This window comes from Corella eumyota, chromosome 6 (assembly GCF_963082875.1).
Source record: "Corella eumyota chromosome 6, kaCorEumy4.1, whole genome shotgun sequence".
Taxonomy (NCBI): Eukaryota; Metazoa; Chordata; class Ascidiacea; order Phlebobranchia; family Corellidae; genus Corella; species Corella eumyota.
In genome coordinates this window covers 11,848,476-11,865,140 of record NC_137495.1, presented here as the reverse complement: position 1 = coordinate 11,865,140, position 16,665 = coordinate 11,848,476, and the positions used below count along the sequence as shown (strand labels likewise).

The following is a 16,665-nucleotide window of genomic DNA, read 5'->3' as shown; positions in this document are numbered from 1 at the left end:
ATTATATGGAAAAAAATAATTATAAGCTTGTTAACCACAGTTTTTGTAATTCCGTTACCGAAGAATTGCCCATATATATATATAAAAACAGTTTTACAAACGTTAACATGTGCATCACCAGCTTCTTTAAACAGGTTGATGAACGACTTTAGGCTATAAAAAACTTGGAAAGTACACTTATCTTTTTTAAAAGACAACGTTTAACAAATCTTGCTAGATGGTGGACTAGATTGCAGAAAAAATCTTAAAGGTCAGTGTTTTTTCAAAACTCCCTTATATTGCCCACCACTTGCCTGAATATTACCAGACAAGATTGCATAATTAGTAATAACAAATTTTAACTTGTTTAAAAAAAACTTTTGAATTGAATCAGTATTTTAATTTTTTAGTCACCGAGGCTTTATAGCTTAGTGGTAAAGCGTCTGTCTCTTATAACCAGGAGATCCTGGGTTTAATCCTCAGTAACGCCTGATATTATTTTACTATAATGAAGTTGGTAGTTAATTTTAAAAATAATTTTTTCTGATTACTTCAAAATAATACGTTAAATTTTAAATACCACGAAGATTTGTAAACCTATCATGACAGTTATGTTAAATTAGGCTTTTGTTTATCTTCCGGCTGTAATCAACAGCTTATGCAAATTCTAACTCGCGAATGTGAAAAAAGTCGACTAAATTTTAATAGTTTTTTTGTACTTTTTCCTTGATAATCTGTGCAATGATTTTGCACAAGTAGCAAATTTAATAATTTTGATTGTTCCTTAATGATTGGTTGTGTACAAGAATATGAGATTCCGACTATTTAAAAAAAATTAACACTAAATTTACTTTGAAGTCCAAATTAATGTTTGTTTGGTGGCGTCTGTTTAGTAAAACTAAATTGCCAGGTTTAATTTAAGTATATGCACTTAATATGAAGCGTATATGACTAGATTAAAATATGAATCAATACCAGAAAAAAAAAACAGATAAATTTTTATGCGACAAGAAATGTTAAATATAAACTGCAAATTTTATAAACAAGTTATAATTAAAAGCATTCGATATACTTTAAACATCGAAAAAAGGAAGTTAAAGCTTTTCAGCACAACATCAAGTATTTTTTTTTATAAAAATTAAAATAAGTTTATGTGGATTTATTTTAAATGAGTAACATACCAATATTTTATTAGGTAAATAATAACATAGTTTAATAAAAAAAACTTGGCTGTGTTTTTTAAAAGCAAAAATAGCACATAAAATATAAATTTACCATTTTACTTTAAAAAGCTGCTATGGTTTTTTGTTTAAAAAAAGAATGCCCTATTAAATGGTTGTCACAGTTTCTGACGCAGGGTTTAAAATAACGAAAAAAAATGCAAGTAATTAAAAGTAACTTGAATGTAAATACATCGAACCGTTAAAAATTAATCTTTGCTAGAATGATTTATAACGTTTAATTTCTAAAAATTAAGGTGAGGTGTCATATCACAGCTAAGTTAATAAAACTTTAGGTTTTAAGAAATATAATCATATGTTGTGATTAGTAGGTTCGTTACATTTTTTTTAATGAACCATACCCACATTTTGTTGCCGATTCTTAGTTTTAAAGGATATATAATAAAAATTAATACTTACAATTGTAAACACAAACCTTTTTGAGTTTTGTCAGTCACACAAAGTTTACACCCGTATTTGACCACTTTCTAATATGTTGTTCACTTTTTTAATACTATGTCGTGGTTGGGCACGTTGTTTTTTACAAAATATAAAAATAAATTGGAGCGATATGATAAGTAAAATGTCAAAACCCCCAATTTGTGACGTCACCTATATAGCATATACTACTAAAATACAAACTTTTCACCTGTATTTGACCACTTTCTAATATTTTATTCACTTTTTTGAAAATATGTCGTGTTTGGGTACGTTGTTTTCCACAAAATATAAAAAAAAATCGGAGCGACATGATAAGTAAGTTGTTAAAACCCCCGATTTGTGACGTCGATAATAACATGTATTTTAGTTTAGTACAAAAGTTTACTCCTGCGTTAAACAATTTTTTCAATGTTTTTAATTTTATTTTAAAATGTTAAAAACCTTGTAAACTTATTTTATATTAGGTTTGGTTCTGATTTCTTCCTTTTGAGGAGGTTATTTTACCCCGTTTTTTCTTGTATTTTACGATTAAAAAATATTTGAATTCATTATTTTTTATGATTTCGCCCAAGCAAAATTCTCTGCCAGCTCAATGGCAGAAAGATAGTTGTGCTGGCATATGCTTGATTGGAAACTGATATTTCGAGCAATGCAGTAGAACCTAAAACTAAACTAAATACAAACTTTTTGGTTGTACTTAAACGTTGTCTGTTAAAAAATATAGCCAAAAGTCGTTCCTCAACTTCCTTGCGTGAAACAGCGTATAATAATACAAAATTGTTATATTGAAATAACATATATCACGGTGATGTTAAGATTTTTTTGTTTAATATTTAGTTAGGTATTACCTTATATACCTTAGTTAGGAATTTTGCACTATTTTTGTATCTTTGCCAGACCACCAAAATCCTTTTATGTGTTGGAATGATACCCAATTCTTTAGTAAATATCGATTCTCAAAAAATACTATTTTTTTTTTATTTAACAAACTATTTTTTGGTTTAGATAGAAGAAAGCATGCAATTCCTCCAATTTTACTTGTAGCAATTCGCTTTTACTACACTGGTCATTTTCAGCGAAGTGATGGCGATTTAATCGGGTGCCATCAATTAACGGTGTGCAGAGTTGTCTCCAAAATTTCTAAAATAATAGTTTCCCATAAAAATATTTTTATAAATTTTCCTTCTGTAAAGCAATCTTTTTATCAAATTGCTGCTTTTCCTGGAGTTGTTGGGGCTATAGAATGCACCCATATTCCAATTCTTTCCCCTGGAGGTAATCAAGCCGAGACTTTATTAATCGCGGATTAAAGTTAATCGCACTTTCTGCATTCGACCCATAGTGTGTAAAAGTAGCTAGTTTTAATGTTGTTGGAGAAGAAGGAAAATCTATAGTTGTTGAAATATTAGAAGAGTCAATTCTCAACAAGTCAACATTGGTAGAAGTACTAGCTTTTAAAAAAGATGAATCGGCAACAGACCCAGTTACAAACACTGATGGATGACTGAATTATTGCCGTGAATATCAAAGTATTGCTAATTCGTTTTTGACTTTTTTCGTTTATACTTTTTGCCTGTAGTTGTAAGCCCAGACAAGATTGGGCTTACAACTACAAGCAAATTATAAGATTGTCTGAAACCCAAAAGATTTAAATGTATAAAACAGGTATAACTAATATACAAAATATTTAAAAGTTTATTAAATTGAGCCCACCTGTCTTTTTTCGTTTGGGCATTATATTGTTCTGCAATACTTGTATATTAAATAAGAAAGCAAATTTTTGCAGAGTTTAACATTGCGAAATGATTTCTCTGGATTTTTTTTTTAAATTTTTGTGAAATTTGTCGTTTGGACTATAGTAGGCTACTGCTGAATTTGGTAGAAATATATCAACTTCTTCAAGTAAGTTTTCCTCTGCCAGTTTTAAGTTTTCTTTGGTCTTCTGAAACAATCGACGTAGATATGGAGAAAAAAAAGTTTCCTTTTTTGGTTGTTTTCATGCTGTGCTATCTAATTAAAAGGTAGTTTAGAGTTTTTAGTAAAAATATTAAAAAATGCTGCTAAGTTTCAGATAAATCAGTTTAAAGGTTTACCTGAGTTGCAATATCTAAAACCACAACTAAAGATTGTTTAGCAAAACTCAAAATAGCATCGACATAATTCTTGCACTTTCCTGTCGCGAAATAAATTTGAAATACATTGCTACCTCACTTGGAAATGCACAACTCTACCTAAATATTTATTAACATTATAATAATTATAAATTAAATTGTAAACACACATTTTAAATTATTTGCTACCCATTTCTTTATTTGTCGATAAGCTTTGGGTTAATATCTTTGAAAAGAACCATTTCGTTTAATCTGTTTATTAAATCCCCAGAGCTCCCAGTATTATCGATTCCGATATCCCCACAAAGTTGTTTTAACTCATTTAAAGATGTCTATGCAATATTGGTATTTCAATAACTTTATTTTAAAACCTTTTCTGAACAAAATGCAGCCAGTTTCCATCAGCAATCACGATTTTTGGCCTTGGTCCACATTTTAAGCAGGTAAATTGGTATTCAATATTCGGTAAAGCACAAAAATGATAAAATTCATTCAAGATGTTTGTGATGTCCAAATTCTCTTCTCAAAAAAGCATTTTTATTCCAGTTTCTACACTAACTTGGTTAAGGTAAAATATTCTTATTTTATATAAGTATTATTGAATGAATGCCTGTTTGTTTTTGTTTAGACTGTATTTTACCTTAATTCCTTTAATCAGGTATTGAATTAATTTGCAAGTCAATATAGTTGTTTATTGTAAATATGAAATCCTGTTTTTGGATAACAAAGTTACATCAGGAGCATTTTTTTGTATATATTTTAATTTCTGTTTTTAACTATAGTTAAGTAAACTAGTTTATCACACTTTTTTTTCAATATTGGTTTAAAATTTTTGTTATTTTTAAATTTCAGTAGGCCTATTAGTAAAATATTAAATGAACTAAACCTTTTGTAATATTTTTAAATCCATAGATAGAAGCTGTTTTGATTTCATGTTCTACTAGCTCTTTACCATTGCACTGAGGACACAATTCTTTTCAATTGGCATAAAACAGTTTGGTGAAGGAAGGCTCTTACATTAGCTTTATAAATATAGCTTCTGGGATTCGTTTTTGGCAAAGGTAGTATTTCATCAAAAATTCATCTTCTTTTGTTGGCAACAATTTTGTGCTAAAATGTTTAAAATTAGTTGTTCACTTATTGATTATACTTCTTTAATGTTTATATTTTACCATGTATTTGTGAAAAAATTTTCCTTACCTTTGAATATTTTCTTTAAGCAGATCTAGATTGATTTAGCACAGTAACCAATTCATGGTCACAAGTTTTATTATCGCCAGAAAATAAACATTTACACGACCAAAATCCATTTTTGAGTCCAAGAAGACCCTTACTCTTAAAAATTCACAAATATAATCTTTTTTATCTGTATATACAAAAAAGTACATTTGTCGTGCTCGACCAGGGAGACATTTTTGGCATTGCTATTGTCTAACTTTTTTTTGTATATATCTTTATCCTCGTGGAAAAGTCGAATGCGTGACTTAAACATAGAGTAACATAAGTTACTCCGACCCAGTCTTATGTGTGTTCTTACCACTACACCACGCTGCCAATATAAACACAATAGGGGTTGCACGTTCGTCACATATGCTAAAAAATGTGCCAATCTGAAAAAATATCACAAATTATGTGTCAATCTGCGAAATAGACTAGTAAATGTGCCAATCAATAGTAAAGGATTAAAAGTAATATTAACTTTTTAGATTGTCACTGGTCAGGTGTTGTACATAGTCGGTTAGTCATTAGTCTTTTTTTGTATATATAGTCTGTTATTACATTGCAGATATGTTTTATGTAGATTATATGGTATAGTAAGATAGTGCCTTGTCTCTTTGTAGCAATTACATAAAAAATAAGTAAATTTAAGATTTTGCCCGACTTGCCATAAAAATAGCAAGCTGGTTTTGTTATTGCGTTGCCTGGTTGCTTTTTAAATAAGCAACATGACAATTTAAAAAAATCTGAGCTAATTCTTAATTATGTGCCAATAAACTGGAGGTTATTAGGGAAAATATATGCTTGTGGCTGTTTTATACCATTAGTGTTTTGTGGCTTCGTTTGTACCATTGCCTTATTTACTGAGTAAAGTTAGCTATTACTTTGCCTAATAATTCGTTAAAAAGCTCTTGATTATTCTCAGGGCGAAAAAGACTTGTCCTGGGGCGGGAATCATTAATTTTTCATACTGCAAGTATAAAACTATCCGCAGTGTCCGCAAGAGTCTTAAACGACATGTTGTCGCGTTGCTCGAGAACAAGGGTAATCTAAGGTGGCAACTTTTAAAAAGAAGGTGCCGGATTAGACTCAAGGTTGTCTCATCTCGTATGAAGTTTACACACTTTATCGTTTAATATAAAAGCATAGACGGCTTTTTGTCGCCGAGTTTGAGTTTATTAAACAATATTTCAACAACATGGCCTTGCTCTTTAAAATAGCCGTAAGGTTATCCTTACAATGCATAGTACAGGTAATCTTATCTTAAACAGTCTGATCAAGACTTTCTACAACCTTGCGTACTTTGTTTTTTGATCTACAATTTTTGCTTCTACAGAAGCCTGGGTATGACTTAAAAAAAATTCAGATAGTATAACTGTACAGAATACTCACCAAAGTTCTTTTATGATAATAGGTACTACACAAAACAATATAATCAAAACTTATCAACAAAAATAAAACTTTCTCTGTCTAAAACTAAACTCCCATCTACTCTAAGTGCGATTACACAAAAAAGTAATAAAACTAAAATAAAAAGACTCACAAATCGGAAGGTTGCCAAATCGAAAAATTTTAGATTTTTAACTGTTTTAGATAGACAGTTTAAATATTGACTTTATTTTTGTTATAATGTCCGAAACTAAATTACCTTTTAAAGGTATTTTTTTTTGATTGATAAAAGTGCGATTAACGTTAATCTGGGATAAGTTAATCATGAAATTATTATAAACTCACATTAACTTTAATCGTTATGCAGAAACATTTCCTACACCGGGAATCGAACCCTGGCAACTTGGGTGAAAGCTAGGGAACCTAAATCCTAGACTGTGTAGGAGATGTAATAAATAAAAACAACTAAAGACTTAAACGTAAATAAAAACAACTAAAGACTTAGTTTGCCCTAAAGAAGATCGAAACTTCTCACATCCAAGTCGACCAACCAAGTGCAACAATTCCCTTGCAATCGCTTGAATTTAATATTTTAAACATAGCGGCTCATCGGTCTACAGGTATAATTCTCGCTTTGGGTGAGAGAGAGATCTCCGGTTTAAATCCCGAACAAGCCCAAAGTCTAATTACAGTTTTTTAACTCTTTTATGCTTACATTGTCATGTTCATAATTTTCAATGACCTGTTGCATTACAAAGTGTGCTGCAAGCCTAAATAGCGTTCTCTTCTTATATATGTTATTAGATTTCGTAAGTCAAGTTGCCGAAAAAATTTTTTAATTTTAACCACAACATACTTCCGACACCTTTTTCGACGAATAGTGTATGGTTTATCTAACCTTACCCTACGTGACCAACAATAGGTTGATCGGAGAATAAAATACGCCCCTTGATTACAGATTGATCCCAGTTAATATAAAAATAATGCCGATAATGGGCCCAGAATTGCAACTGTCTAACTCAACTGACACAACAATTGAAATACTCTACAATGTATTCAAATTCAGTACACAAGAAAAACAATTAACAAAAACAATACTGGCTTAACTAACTAAAGACCATTTATGAATTGTTAGAAAAGGGCGAATCGTATTCTATATTTACGACGTACTAAAAATATAATTCCGAAATCATTCCAAGTTACCACACAAAAAATATAGCACAAAGAAGGCGAAACACAAATCACGTGACTTCCTAAGAATGTTGAAAAAAGGAAAAAACTTAAATGACCAGGCGATAAGGCGATACAAAAAAGAATTTTTTTTTTTTTTCTTGCATCTATAAATTTTTTATCTGATTTTTTTTTTAATTCATATATTTTTAAATTAAATTGTTAGTGTGTTTGGCTTATTAAAGTTTCATTTTATCTGTCCTGCTAGGTAACATAGTATATATTTTAATATTACTTACCTCTAATAATGATTTAAACAAAAATCACATTTGTTACCTGTTCATCATTATGGTTGTCACGAAAATATTTAAAAAAGGCTATAAACCAACTACATCGATTTACCATACCCAATTTAAAATTAAAAACTTACAATGTTTAGTTTGGAAATTAAATATCGTCTATAGTACCTTAATTTCATGATCAGTTATAAGAAATATAATGTAACGAAAGTAATTGATATCTAATTTTGTCAAAAATTAATCAAAATAAACAAAAAGGGTTTTATAATAGCTCTAATGGTTGAGCGGTGAAAAAGTAGGCGCTACTGGGGATCGAACCCAGCATATCGTGTTTACTAGACAGGCGCTTTACCACTAAGCCATACCGCCTTTGAACAAAGACAATGTATTAGTTATGTCGTTATAAGTAAATGTATTTCACAAAGTAAAATATCTTAATACGTACCCCTTTGTTAAAAATTTCCCAATTAATTTCAATTTGTTATAATTTTAAGGTAATTAAATGATTTATGCATCATATTTTCAAAATGCACGGTAAAACTGAGCAAAGTATTCCTACACCGGGAATCGAACCCGGGCCCCCTGGGTGAGAACCAGGAATCCTAAACCCTAGACCATGTTGGAGATATATTACTATGACTCGGTATGTTAATATGAAAATATTTGCATAAGCAAAGAACCAAAATTTGATTTCATCTGTAATAGAAGCCCGGTTAGTACTTGTATGGGTGCCGCCTGGAAATACCGGGTGTCGTAGGCATTTTAAAAGTTTTTTAGCATATTAGAAAGTACCTATCAAAATTTTTGAAAATTAATATATTTAGATATAATTGCTAAGCGACGCAAGTCATTTATTTTATTTTAAATATCCACAGTTAATGATAAATGTGTTGGCTCACCACATCACATTGCCTACGACCATACCACGTTGAATACACCCCATTTCGTCCGATCTGGGAAGTTAAGCAACGTCGGGCGCAGTTAGTACTTGGATGGATGACCGCCTCGGAATACCAGGTGTCGTAGGCATTTTAAAAGTTTTTTAGCATATTAGAAAGTACCTTATGTATAAGTCATTTTTTATCAAAATTTTTGAAAATTAATATATTTAGATAAAATTGCTAAGCGACGCAAGTCATTTATTTTAAATATCCACAGTTAATGATAAATGTGTTGGCTCACCACATCACATTGCCTACAACCATACCACGTTGAATACACCCCATCTCGTCCGATTTGGGAAGTTAAGCAACGTCGGGCCCGGTTAGTACTTGGATGGGTGACCGCCTGGGAATACTGGGTGTCGTAGGCATTTTAAAAGTTTTTTAGCATATTTAAAATTACTTTATGTATTATTTATTTTTTATTAAAATCTTTGGAAATTAATATATTTAGATGTAATTATTTAGCGACGCAAGCTATGTATTTCGTTGTTAAAATACACACTTAAATTTAAACGCCTTGGCACACCACATCACATTGCCTACGAACATACCATGTTGAATACACCCCATCTCGTCCGATCTGGGAAGTTAAGCAACGTCGGGCCCGGTTAGTACTTGGATGGGTGACCGCCTTGGAATACCGGGTGTCGTAGGCATTTTAAAAGTTTTTTTAGCATATTAGAAAGTACCTTATGTATAAGTCATTTTTTTACAAATTTTTAAAAAATTTAGATGTAATTGCTTAGCGACGCAAGCCATATGTTTTATTTTAAATATACATGGTTAATGTTAAATGTGTTGGCTCACCACATCACATTGCCTACGACCATACCACGCTGAATACACCCCATCTCGTCCGATTTGGGAAGTTAAGCAACGTCGGGCCCGGTTAGTACTTGGATGGGTGACCGCCTGGGAATACCGGGTGTCGTAGGCATTTTAAAAGTTTTTTAGCATATTTAAAATTACTTTATGTATTATTTATTTTTTATTAAAATCTTTGGAAATTAATATATTTAGATGTAATTATTTAGCGACGCAAGCTATGTATTTCGTTGTTAAAATACACACTTAAATTTAAACGCCTTGGCACACCACATCACATTGCCTACGAACATACCATGTTGAATACACCCCATCTCGTCCGATCTGGGAAGTTAAGCAACGTCGGGCCCGGTTAGTACTTGGATGGGTGCCGCCTGGAAATACCGGGTGTCGTAGGCGTTTTAAAAGTTTTTTAGCATATTAGAAAGTACCTTATGTATAAGTCATTTTTTATCAAAATTTTTGAAAATTAATACATTTAGATGTAATTGCTTAGCAACGCTAGCCATATATTTTATTTTAAATATACATGGTTAATGTTAAAAGTGTAGGCTCACCACATCACATTGCCTACGACCATACCACGTTACACCCCATCTCGTCCGATCTGGGAAGTTAAGCAACGTCGGGCCAAGTTAGTACTTGGATGGGTGACCGCCTGGGAATATCGGGTGTCGTAGGCATTTTAAAAGTTTTTTTAGCATATTTAAAATTACTTTATGTATCATTTATTTTTTATTAAAATATTTGGAAATTAATATATTTAGATGTAATTACTTAGCGACGCAAGCTATGTATTTCGTAGTTAAAATACACACTTAAATTTAAGTAAAAAATGTAAATCCGGTTATTAATGAGATTAATGTAATTAATGACTAAAAAGAACATACTTTAAAACAAGTTTTATATTTAATTAGGAGGTATTTTTAATATATATAATTGGACACTAATAAATGTATGGCAAAATTCAAAATATTCGGTACTTTTTTGACAATAATTTCTCTTTGGGACTTTACCATATATACAAATAAACTATTAATTTTTTAACAAATTAAAAAAAACTTTTTTGAACAATTGTTGAAAAGCTTTGAACAACCTTTTTGAATTATTGAAATTTAAATTCCCTCTTTTCTTTTTTTTGCTTCCTGAAGCCTGAACTCCAGCAATGAACCTGTAAAAACAAAAAAGTCTTTCCAACAATATCAAATATTATATACATATATTTATAAAAAATTTATTTCTTTAAAACATAATATTGAATAGGTGTTAAGTATTTTATTCACCTTTGGTAAAACTCCAGCTTTAAGGCAATTTCCAATTTCTTTTGGATGAGCTAAGTTGAAAACGAAGTAACTTGCATAAAGGTAGGTAACTGCAATGTCAAAGGAATTACATTTTGCAACTTTATTCTTCTCTATGCATACAAAAAATGCCTTTCCACTTCCCACAGATTCACCTACAAATTATTATTATTTTTTAAACCAGTAAAATGTTTTAAAGTAAGGTTATCCTTTATTTACCTGATATAAGAAGTACCGGGCTGTTAGGTATTTTTGATTAATGTAGGGTCAAAATGTCAGCCATGTCTGCAGTATCCTTTAAAAGTAAATTTTGAAAATACATTTATAATATATAAAGGGCATTCACCTTTAAAGTTTATAATCACATTACTTCTAAAAATTAATAAATTTACTTTTAAAAATATTAAGTCGCAATACAGACCGGTTTTTGTTATTTCAACATACTAAAAATAGTTAGATTATTAATATTATCGCAAGGACAAGTTGCCAGTTGGTAAATTAACAGTGGTGCATATTATCATAACATAAACTTTATTTGACCATAGAAAACTAACCTAAAGGGGTTAGGTTAGCTTTCTATACTTTGACAAGCATATCATTTTTATAAATAAAAACTTCATTTAAAAAAAAATTGATAAATAGAAAAATAATTATAACCTTTTGGACGTAAATTTTTACTTTTTTACGTTTTTCCATAAAACGGACTTGATAAGTAAAATGTTTACAGCGTTTTTGGAAGTAAAGTTAACGTTTTTAACTGTCATTATTAAAACGTTATGATATAGTAAAATCTTTACTCCCTTTTTAATGTTAGTTTTACTAACTTTTACTAATTTACCTTGACAAAACCAACTGTAAGAAAATTACTTCAATTTCGTAAGTAAATTTTACGAAACTTTTAACAGTGTAATTATGTCTTAAAATTGGATATTTGCATTGGCAAAACAAGTTTAGCACGCGCTAGTTTGTTTGAGTAAGTAAAAGCGCCACCACGTTTATCTAGGTTGTTATTTAGTGTTTGGTTGAAATCTTCCGCAATTATCATATCCTAACAAGTTATTTTATTGATATTCAAAAATAAATTTGCAAAAAAATGGCTCGTTGCTGTTTTAAGGCATATATGCTAGCCAAAGTCAATTGCACGTCGCTAATTTTAATGTTTAGAATAATAAATTTACTCTGTATCCTTAATAACGTCATATATTTTGGTATTTATAGTCTTAGACAAACAGATCGCACACCCTTACTCCAACTTGTGCCGTGCGACCATAGTATTTCGCCCCCGTATTCCATTTCCCATAGTTTTTGATCTTGCAGTGTACAGTGGGTTTCTTGCAAACATGCGATATGGACTTTTTATGTTTTAATAAATTAAATATCTTTAAAATTTATCTTGGAGACCGACCACATTAAACGATACAATTGGTAAAACCATACTTATAATAAATTGTTAAACTTAATACCTAAAGACTGAGTTTATTTCGTTTTATGCCTTTCCCAATATCATGCTCACTCATACTCGAATCCACATTAGCAAACATATGGGTACGAATTACTAATATTAATTGTCGAGTGTTTTTTACAGTTACAGTTAATTACCTTTTGGCCACATTTGTTGTTTATGCAGGGTCTGCTGGAAGAGTTTGGTGGTAGAGGGTTCAGGGCGCTGCATTGACATTCTATCAAGTGTCTTTATCGAGTGTCTCGGCATTGGACGCACTCGAACAGGTTGTCCTTGGTCTTAAATTCCGGTTGGTATTTCCGACAACAGGGCATTTTCCACTTATTGGCTAAACAGAGGGAGCACTAAATCCTTCTTTCTTTTTCCGGGACAAGGAACAAATCCGTTTCATAGCATCAGGCTTGGGCTATATTGCATTTGAATTTACGGTTTATATATAAAAAGGTGTGGCTTGCTTGTCCTACCGATTCAGAAATTTAGCCCTTAAGGAAATAAACCTTAATGTGAGTTTCGCTTAGAAAAAAAAACAGGCCATTACTGTACAACAGACGAACAAATTGAAAATAATAAACGGTTTTGCATTTCTGGATACACAGTTTTTGGAGCTGTCAAAACATTCAATTTGGAAAAAGTATACCTGTATCAAGCAACCATCTAATATTTTCGAGCCCTTAATTTTTACATAGCAAATCGGATTATCGCCCACTTAAAGCAATGCACGAAGTAGCAATATAAGCTTTTAATGAATGCCACCATGTGTTGTGTAGCAAACATTTAAAGGATAATTTGGTCCATTATTTAAAGGATGTGATCGGAGTTAATCCGAATAGCAGATAAAGAAATTATTGAGTCTTTAATCCGCTTACAAGATGATGTTGAATTTAATGCTAGTCATGTATTTTCTAAAACTATTTAAAGATAAGTTCCCTACTGCCGAAATGTATGTCCGTAGTCGTGTTTTGTACAAAAAGAAATTCCGAGTCTATAAATAACGTTTTAAAAGCAAAGTCTAAATGGAAACCAAACCAACTTCCACACTTAATAAATTTGCTATTCGATGTAGTACGGACACATTGCAGGAAACTACGAAGTGCTTTTGTGCAAAAAGGGCTGTTCGAGCTCACAGATAGGTATAATATATTTAACATTTCAATTCCAAATTGGGTTTTAAAAAATGATACAGAAAAACAAACACATTTTGATTGAATCTTTTTAAAAGCTCCCCATAAGGTCAAAATATCAGGGTCCATTAAAATCGAATTGCTGCATCGAATCTACTAAAGAATCATTTCAGCACATAAAAAAAAGCAGTGCTTATAGAATAATAGAGAAATTAACTCCGTCCAAAAAAATAGTGCTTATAATTGCAGTAAAGGGCAATTCAGCATGGCAGGAAGTTTTAAAGGTAATATTATAAAAAAGTATGATTATCAATGGTAAAGAATAAGCTCTTTAAAAAGGTGTTACTTAGAAGCAGATGGTAGAAGCCTATCCAAGCTAAACAAATTTTAAAATTTATTTACGAATTGCATGAAAACTTTAAAAAGTAAATCAAAAAGCGATTTAATACAAATTCATTTGATTTGTTAACTCTTTTCGTTTTAATTCGATTTATTTGAACCCGTGTTTTTGATATAATTTGGTTTATTTATTCCATTCGGTCCATTTGATATAATTTGACCCATTTCGTTCATTTTTAATATAATTCGTTCTATCCAAAATAATTTAAACTATTATGTCCAGGGTCCTACTAAAAACAGCCCGGGGGCGACCGGCAACGACCGGGAGGTGGAAGATGTATATTACGATGAAATAATGCCTATTTTATCAATATTTAGCTATTTTCTAGGCAACCGGGGATAGAGGATGTGTTATACGTACAACTAATGCTTAAAACACTATTAATTGGATATTTTCTTAGCGACCGGGGGGTAGAGGATGTGTTATACGTACAACTAATGCTTAAAACACCATTATTTGGATATTTTCTTGGCGACCGGGGGGTAGAGGGTGTGTTATACGCACAACTAATGCTTAAAACTTTATCATTTAGATATTTTAGAGTTTATAATATAAAACCTAAAACTTCTAGATTTTATAATATAAAACCTAAATTCTCATTTAATGATATAATACTAAACTATAAATTCTAAAAAAATAACGCAAAACTTTCAACCCAATAAAAAACCAAACACTTTTAGGCCTAAGTTACCTCTCCTCCTCACTTTCTTCTTCTTTTTTCCTTTTTATGTTTTCTTGTCTAAAATTTTTTTACTTATTTGTTAAATTAATGAAATATTTAAATATAATATTTGCAGTTACCCTAATTTTTTCATCTTCTCTCCTCCTTCCTTCCACCCACCCGACCTTCTTCCTCTTTTCCCCCAGCCCTTATCCTCCCATTCCCCCTCCTCGCCAAACCCATTTTCCTCTTCCTCCACCACGACCCCTTCTTCCACCACCTTGACCACTATAATTTTTGTAATTTGATTTAAAAAAATGTGTGAAGTAAATAAATGGATTACTATTCCTTTTTTTTATTAAGGTATTTTAACAAGCTATATAAAATATTAAAATTTGTTTCTTACCTCCATTCCCCTCCCCCATATTGGTTGAAAGTAAAATTCATTTAAGTTAACTATTTTTTAAAACCTTTTTATTCTTTTCAACCTAAAAATAAATTCCAGTTAATTTATTTTAAATTTTTATAATTGCTTTTATATATAGAAACAATGGAGAAATGGAGATGGAGAAACAATCAACTTTTTCCAGTATAACTTAACACATCAACAGTGGAGGGCAGGCACAATCGATTATTTTCCAGGAAAACTCAACACATCAACAGTGGAGGGCAGGCATAATCGATTATTTTCCAGGAAAACTCAACACATCAACAATGGAGGGCAGGCATAATCGATTATTTTCCAGGAAAACTCAACACATCAACAGTGGAGGGTCGGCATAATCAATTATTTTCCAGGAAAACTCAACACATCAACAGTGGAGGGTCGGCATAAACCTTTGTCTAAGAAAACATCAACATTACAACACTCATCATCAAAAACACTTTATTTATAATTTAAAAAAGTTCTTCTAATTTTCAACTTGGAAAACAATCCTATGACATTTTTATTAAAATCAGGTGTGGCTGAAATGACATATTTGTGAATGGATAAGACTGCTAAAGCATTTAACCTATCTTGGGTCATGGTGTTTCTTGAAAATGTTTTAATTCGTTTTAAAGTACTAAAACACTTCTCAGATTCTGCAGTTGCAATTGGAGTAGTTAAAACTATTCCTATAACCTTACTAACTTCAGAAAAAGTATTCAAAAGTGAACATTTTATCAGAAATGAATTTAAACCCACAACTGATTTAATGTTTTCAAAGCTGTTGTTAGTGTACAACACTTTAAGTTCGTTGGCCAGCTTTAAACTATCTATCATGGGGTAACCCAGTACCAACTGTTTAACCAAGTTAACTGGAAATATGTTTTTAAACCTTTTAAACAAACATGGATTAACTAATGAGAACGACTCAAATTGTTTTATGTTGCTAAATCGATTAATAATTTCAACAATTATTATATCACAGGCTTCTTTTGCATTTGCGCACAACAATCTTGAAGAAGTAGCAACCCTTTGGCGTTTTGACAACTCTGGACAAAATTCCATACTAGGTTCCACAAGTTTTCCACGAATATCATTAATAACCTTCTGAAATGAATGGTGAAAGACATCATTGAAAAACTTCAAAAAGTAAAGAAATGTGGGATCTTTTAAAAGTTGTGTCAATCCAATACATCCTTGTGTTGAAGTTATGTCCCAGTGTGTTTCATTAAGAATCTTTTCAAAAGTTGCTAAAAGATTCTCCTTATTATTTAAAACACTTTGGACAGCTCGAGATTAAAAATTCCATCTTGTTTCACATGGTCTTGGAAGTCGTTTTTCACAAACTGATCGTAACACATCTGAACGTTTCGGAGACATAGAAAAAAAGGTAGAGAATCCAGACAAGTTGGCAAAAAACAACTTAATGCTTTTAATACTTTGACTTGCATGCTTTAGTATCAGGTTTACTTGGTGAGCATAACAGTGCACAAATTTGTCATGGGGAAAACATTCCTGCATTTTTTTTCCCACTCATAACAGAAGTACTGCAAATTGTGATCGATTGGCAATATCAGTTGTCTCATCTGCTTGAACAGCAACAAAATCAGCATTACCTATGTCATTCTCTAATGTATTTCTATATACAGTAAACATGCAATGTAAAAGTTCATTTTGGATTGTCTTGGATGTGTATT

At 31.2% G+C, this 16,665-nt stretch overlaps 8 non-coding genes across 8 annotated transcripts; 6 read left to right on the top strand and 2 right to left on the bottom strand.

The window, feature by feature from the left end:
* Window positions 1-8,124: 8,124 nt before the first annotated feature.
* Trnat-agu (transfer RNA threonine (anticodon AGU)) lies at window positions 8,125-8,196 on the bottom strand. The gene has a single exon. It is a non-coding gene; the product is annotated as a tRNA-Thr (tRNA).
* A 183-nt stretch (window positions 8,197-8,379) lies between these two features.
* Trnae-cuc (transfer RNA glutamic acid (anticodon CUC)) lies at window positions 8,380-8,451 on the bottom strand. The gene has a single exon. It is a non-coding gene; the product is annotated as a tRNA-Glu (tRNA).
* Window positions 8,452-8,737: 286 nt separating this feature from the next.
* Window positions 8,738-8,856, top strand: LOC145757180 (5S ribosomal RNA). Its single transcript, XR_014285259.1, has one exon. It is a non-coding gene; the product is annotated as a 5S ribosomal RNA (ribosomal RNA).
* A 164-nt stretch (window positions 8,857-9,020) lies between these two features.
* On the top strand, window positions 9,021-9,139 carry LOC145757030 (5S ribosomal RNA). The gene has a single exon (XR_014285118.1). It is a non-coding gene; the product is annotated as a 5S ribosomal RNA (ribosomal RNA).
* A 169-nt stretch (window positions 9,140-9,308) lies between these two features.
* LOC145756929 (5S ribosomal RNA) lies at window positions 9,309-9,427 on the top strand. Its single transcript, XR_014285024.1, has one exon. It is a non-coding gene; the product is annotated as a 5S ribosomal RNA (ribosomal RNA).
* A 162-nt stretch (window positions 9,428-9,589) lies between these two features.
* LOC145756637 (5S ribosomal RNA) lies at window positions 9,590-9,708 on the top strand. The gene has a single exon (XR_014284746.1). It is a non-coding gene; the product is annotated as a 5S ribosomal RNA (ribosomal RNA).
* A 169-nt stretch (window positions 9,709-9,877) lies between these two features.
* Window positions 9,878-9,995, top strand: LOC145757193 (5S ribosomal RNA). Its single transcript, XR_014285268.1, has one exon. It is a non-coding gene; the product is annotated as a 5S ribosomal RNA (ribosomal RNA).
* A 169-nt stretch (window positions 9,996-10,164) lies between these two features.
* On the top strand, window positions 10,165-10,279 carry LOC145757192 (5S ribosomal RNA). The gene has a single exon (XR_014285267.1). It is a non-coding gene; the product is annotated as a 5S ribosomal RNA (ribosomal RNA).
* Window positions 10,280-16,665: the final 6,386 nt, after the last annotated feature.